Consider the following 6,292-nt stretch of genomic DNA (forward strand, 5'->3'; position numbering starts at 1 on the left):
TTGGTTGCATTAATTTGCATACTTGCTACTGATTGGCTGGTGGGCATGGGTTGGTGTAGCAGAGTGATGGTTATTTTGCATGTTTCTCTTTTATTAGTGTAGATAATATTCTCCTTCCAGACATACAGTTGTTATTCCAGAAAACTATTTCTGTGTAAAAACAAAGCAAAACAAACAAACAAAACCACTCCCAACTTAGTGGCATAAAATTACTATTTTATTATGCGCATGGATTTTGCAGGTCCAGAATTAGGCAAGACACAGCAGGGATAGCTTTGTGTCTCTGCCACAAATGCCAGGGCCCTCCGCTGGGGAAACTGGAATGGCTGAAGCTGATTCCAATGGCCAGGAGCTGGAATTGCCTGGAGGCTCCCTCACTCATGCCTGTGGTGCTGTGGTGGGACTGTCCATGGGAGCAGAGCACCTACCCATGGCCTTTCCATTCCCTCTGGGCTTCTCACAGAATGGCCGCTGATTCTGAGGGAACATCCCGAGAGAAGCTTTGGGAGAGTGAGCATTGTCAGAGAACCAGGCTGCCTGGCCTTTTCTGGCCTGGCTTCAGACCTTATGGGCATCAGTACCATTAGATTCTACTGATGACAGAATCATTAGGGACAGGGAAATTACAGCCCACCTCTTGATGTGGGGATGGCAAGGTCACATTGCAGAAGTGCCTGTGGGATGAGAGTTTATTGCTACGCCCATCTTTGGAAAATACAATCTTCCCCTGTAGTGTAGTACGGCACACCCCTTTCAAGTCAGTTGTGGCCACGTGGTTTGCCTTGACTAATGAAATGTGAGCAGAAGGGACTTGCTTCACTTCCAGCTGCAAGCTTTAAGGGCTACACGGAATTCACATTTCCTTTCACCAGCTGCTACTGTGGAAGCACAAACTGAGATGGAGCCCCTGTCACCATCGGTCCCTGAGTGATGACTCTGAGTGGATCCTGCCCACCTCCCAACAACCTGCATCAGACATGTGGTGAACCTGAGAAATAAACTTGTTTTAAGTCACTGAGATTTAGAGATTGTTTGTTACTGCAGCATACCTAGCCTACCCTGATCTTTTTTTAAAAAAAATGGTAGCAAACCTTACACACTGCTCTGCGCTTTCCTTTTTTATTTAACAATGTATCTTGGAGATTGTTTATATCAGTGCAGGGAGAGCACCTGCACTTTTTTTTTAACAGCTACATAGTATTCCTGTACCAGAAAGGACCAAATTTTACCTAATCAGTCCCTGTTAAGGGTAGTTAGTGCAGGACAGTCTTGGCTGAGAGTTGTCCCGGTTTCCTGCTTCAACAGTGCTTGGGCAGACCCAGCACTCATCTCCCATCCCTATGGGCTGCATAGATCCAGCCCTCCTTCACTCCTCTTGGCGTCCTCAGATGCCTCAAGGCCCCTGCCACCCACCCAGAAAATTGTGTCTCCCTCTCAGTTGCGCCAGAACTATCACCAGGACTTGGAGGCCACCATCAACCACCAATCTATGCCTTCTACATCTACCTATCCATGTCTTACTACTTTGACCGTGATGATGTGGCTTTAAAGAACTTGGTCAAATATGTTCTTCAACAATCTCATGAGGAGAAGGAACATGCTGAGAAATTGATGAAGTTGTAGAACCAACGAGGTGGTGGAATCTTCCTTCAGGATATCAAGAAAACAGACTATGATAACTGGGAGAATCAGATGAATGCAATGGAGTGTGCATCACACTTGGAAAAAGGTGTGACTCAGTCACTATTGGAATTGCACAAACTGGCCACTGACAAAAATGACCCCCATTTGTGTGACTTCATTGAGACTCATTACCTGAATGAGCAGGTGAAATCCATCAAAGAATTGGGTGACCACGTAACCAGCTTGTACAAGGTGGGGGCTCCTGGATCTGGCAGGACAGAGTATCTCTTTGACAAGTACACCGTGGGAGACAGCGATGAGAGCTAAGCCTTAGGCTGCTTCCCATAGCCATGGCTGACTTCCTGGTCACCAAAGCAGTACATGAACACTGGGGTCACCTTTATCTATTCTATAAGTTGTACCAAATCAGCTACTTATGTTCTTTCACTTCTACCATTCCTTCAAATAAAGTAATCTGGTACCCAAGGATAATTAGCATAGTTCATCTTTTCAGACAATGCTGCAAGGAATAACCTTGAAAATTCATTTCTTATTTTGCTTGCGTGCAATTATGTTTGTAGGATAAATTCCTAGAAATGCATATCTCAGATGGTGGGTGGCAACTTCCCCTTTTAAAAAAAATCACTTTGGCTGTAGGTAGAGAATGGGTTGAAGAGCAAGAACCTAAGAGTTCTGCATGACACTGTCCCCTCTTCACCCCTATCCACCACCAAGTCCTACTTATACCGGCTCCATGATTGCTCTCAATCTGGCCACTTGTTTGTGGCACCTCCTGCTCACTACCCCAGCACAGACCACCCTCATTCCTCTTTCTAACGGTTTATCCTGAAAGGCCTCCTGCCCTGGCCAGTGGTGCTAAGTGGTTAGAGTCTCGGCCCGTGCATGGAAGGGTCGGGGTCTTGGGTTCAATTCCCGGTCAAGGGCACATACCTGTGTTGTAGGTTCAATCCCCAGCCCTGGTCTGGGCCTGTGCAGGAGGCATCCAATCAATGTGTCTCTCTCACATCCATGTTTTCCTCTCTCTCTCTCTCTCTCTCTCTCTCTCTCTCTCTCTCTCCCTGTCCCCTTCCCCCTTTTCCATGCTCTAAAAATCTATGGAAAAAATATCCTCTGGTGAGGATTAACAACTAAAAGGCCTCCCGCCTGTCTTACTCAGGATACTTGGCTGCAAACAAGGAAGACTATTCTGGGTAACAGGCAGACAAGGAACTGATTGGATGTTCCTGGGTCCTTACTGAGTCCCCATGCCCCAGAAAGAGCCTGCTTGACTACCTGCCCCTCCCTTCCCACTTCCTCCATAATGAATCCTAAATGGTCCCTCTGATGTCTTACGTTAATCACTTGAATTGGATACAAATACTGATTTGGAAGTATTGGAAACATGTGCCAGCTATGAAAAGCCTTAAAGAGGAGATTCTGCCTCCCCTTTGATTTCCATAGTGGAATGCAGGGCCTGTCTTTGTATTTCATAGGTTTCCTCCTAAAGAAGAGGGGTGTTCGGATGCCAGGCACCAAAACAACAGGTGCTCACAAGGCAGCTGAGCCCCTCTCTCCCAACCCTTGATCCCTACTCCTAGCAGGTCCTCCACCATGTGGCACAGAGTAAGCAAATCTGATCACACTTCTCCCTGGCTTACAACATTCTTGACAGCTCCTGCTACCCTCAAAGTGAAGCACAAACTCTACGAGGCTTCCAAAGACCTCTGTGATCCAGGCCCCTCCAAAGCCTGGACTCAGTTCTTGGCCCCCATGCCCAGTACAACGTGCACATGAAACTCCAGCCCAGTGCTCGGCCCTCAGGGGCCAAATGCATGAGCCCTTACTGTCTACCTCCACAGAGCTTTGAATATGTGCTGGCCCTTGGTCCAGAAGGCTCTTTCCCTCCCCACTCCAGTTACCAGTCACCTCTGAAACCTGCACATTCTCACTCAACTCTCAGGTCTCACTTGGACACAACAGCCTTCACTGGATGAGGTACTTGCCCTTTGTCCTACTAGATGGGTTTCCCTCCTTCAGGGTACTTACCTATACTTCCAAATGTGTCCTAGGTCCATGTACTTTTCTCCATATCAGCAATTTTCAACCAGTGTGCCACAAGAATGTTTGAAACATGAAGTACCTATTTAGTCAGGGGCACTGACCTCTTTTCCCTTAGATTGACAACAGCCAATGCAACAATAGCCATCGGTGTGAATGAATAAAAATTATACCTATTTTTTGTCAAAAGGCAAAAAAATGTAATTTCTGGTGTGCCACAGAATTTTAGGAATTAGTTTATGTGTGCCATGAGATGAAAAAGGTTGAACACTGCTGCTACATATCTACTGCCATCCTCTTGGTCCAAGCTGCCATCCTCTCCCTACTGGAATTCTGTAGCCTCCCAACTGCTCTCTCTGCTTCCACTCTTGCCTCCTTAATGTCCACTAGCTAGAGTGATCTTTTAAAATATAAATCATCCGCCCTAGCTGGTTTGGCTCAGTGGATAGAGCGTCGGCCTGTGGAATAAAGGGTCCCAGGTTCGATTCCGGCCAAGGGCACATACTGGGGTTGTGGGCTCGATCCCCCCAGTAGGGGGCGTGCAGGAGGCAGCCAATCAATGATTCTCTCTCATCACTGATGTTTCTATCTCTCTATCCCTCTCCCTTCCTCTCTGAAATCAATAAAAATATATTTAAAAAATATATATATATATCATCCTTCACATTTCACGTAAGAAAAACAAATGCCTGGCCATGTTCCTTCATCTCATGCCAGACCCCTGGGCCCTGAAACGACACAGGCCTTCCTGTTCCCTGAACACGTCCAACTGGCTCTAGGCTCAGAACCCTTGCACTTGCTCGTTATCTCTGCTTGGAACTCTGTTGCCCCAGATCTTTGTGTGATTGGATCTGCTCAAATGTCATATACGCTGAGACCATTTCCCTTCACTCACTCTTTTTTGTCTTGTTGTCCTAAAAAATAAAACAGCCAGTTATTCTTACTGACAAAGGGGGTTTATTCGGGAATAGCAGAGATTTGCAATTCCAGACAAGCATGCTATAGCAAAACCATAGGCAAGTTCAAAAAGTAAAGGAGAGGAACATTATTTCATAGAGAAAAAGAAGGAAATTGAGAGAAGTTGTTTTAAAAGTCCACGCCCAGCCAGCATGGCTCAGGGGTTGAGCGTTGACCTATGAACCAGGAGGTCATGGTTTGATTCCCAGTCAGGGTACATGCCTGGGGTTGTGGGCTCCATCCCCAGTGTGGGGCATGGAGGAGGCAGCTGATCAATGATTCTCTCTCACCGTGGATGTTTCTGTTTCTCCCTCTCCCTCTCTGAAATCAATAAAAATTTATTTAAGAAAAAAAAAAGAGCATTTACTTAAAAATAAATAAATAAAAACAGTCCGCTTTCTTTTAAAGAGAGAAAAGGGAGAGTTCGGGTTAAGAAAGGAAATCTTCCTGCTGGAGTAGTAAAGTGGTATCAACTGGCAAGGTGTGTCTCTCCCTGTTGAAGTTTCTAATTGTCTTCATTTTGGGGTCTGTAATTAACCTCTAGTGGTAGTGCAAGAGGGCTCCCCCTTCTGGATTCCATTTCAAATGAAGGTTTTTATTAATTTTTCAGTCTTAATAGCACTTACCACTCTCTGAGACCATCCTACTTATTTATTTATTGGATTTTCATCTTTATCCTCTTTCTAGCAGGTAAGCAGGGAGCTTGGCTATCTTGCTGACACCACTGTATGCCCCAGCACCTGGCTCGGTGCCGGACACAAAGCGGATGCTCTACGTTTTGGGATGAATGAATGGATAGGTAACAGAAGCCCAGTTGAATCTGGTTCTCCCTTACTCGCTGAGTTTGGGCAAGCCTCCGTTTCCTGATGTGTGAAGTGGGGGTGGAGGGAGTAGGATGTTGAACTAGACAGTGTTGAATAGCTGTAAAGTTTCGGCCTTTCTTTCTCACTAATCTTGCGCCGGGAGCCAGCCACTGGACCTGTGGCGCCTCAGCTCCCCACCTGTAAAATGGGTGTGAGCTCATCCCAACGTCTCGGGTGGTAGCGCTGCCTTATAAGGCGGCAGAGGCCGAGGGCGGGCGAGGCCGTGTGGGTGGAGAGAAATCACAACATCCTGCAGCGGGGGCGGGGCGGGGGTGCCCGCGGCGCCGAGCCCGAGGCCGGGGAGCCGCTGGGGAGGCCTGCAGCCTCCTCTGGGCCTCTCCTCGCTTCCTATGTGCGCCTTCCAGGATGGGCCGACCCAAAGGAATACGACCGGACTACAGCCCAACGCGGCTCGCGGCCGGGGAGGCCCAGAATACCGTGTGTAACCCCTACAAACCCTGGCAAAGCCTAGGCTGGCCGCGCGACCCGGGCCACACCCCCACCTGCTGGCCCAATCAGAGTGCGTGGCTGAGAACAACTGAACATCCGGCCTCCGGGGCGTGACCCAGAGGACCCACCGCCGTTGTCCCAGCGGAGGCTCGGCCCTAATTGGCAGTTCGGTAACCTACGAAAGCGCAGAAATTCGAACCTAGGGGCCGAACCCCACCGCAAACCACTGAGGAAGGGGTGACGTATAAATCCCGCCTCCTGCTCCTTTAAGCGAATCCCTGGCTCGGGGGCGGGGGAAGATGCAGAGGTTGTCTAATGGAGAGACGGCGCGGGGAGCGCCC

At 48.2% G+C, this 6,292-nt stretch overlaps 1 pseudogene across 1 annotated transcript; it reads left to right on the forward strand.

The window, feature by feature from the left end:
• The first annotated feature begins 648 nt into the window (after positions 1 to 648).
• LOC308250743 (ferritin heavy chain-like) lies at positions 649 to 2,071 on the forward strand (annotated as a pseudogene). Its single transcript has 2 exons — positions 649 to 656; positions 1,213 to 2,071. The product of its transcript is annotated as a ferritin heavy chain-like (transcript).
• Positions 2,072 to 6,292: the final 4,221 nt, after the last annotated feature.

This window comes from Plecotus auritus (genome assembly GCF_963455305.1).
Source record: "Plecotus auritus genome assembly, chromosome: 6".
Classification (NCBI taxonomy): domain Eukaryota; kingdom Metazoa; phylum Chordata; class Mammalia; order Chiroptera; family Vespertilionidae; genus Plecotus; species Plecotus auritus.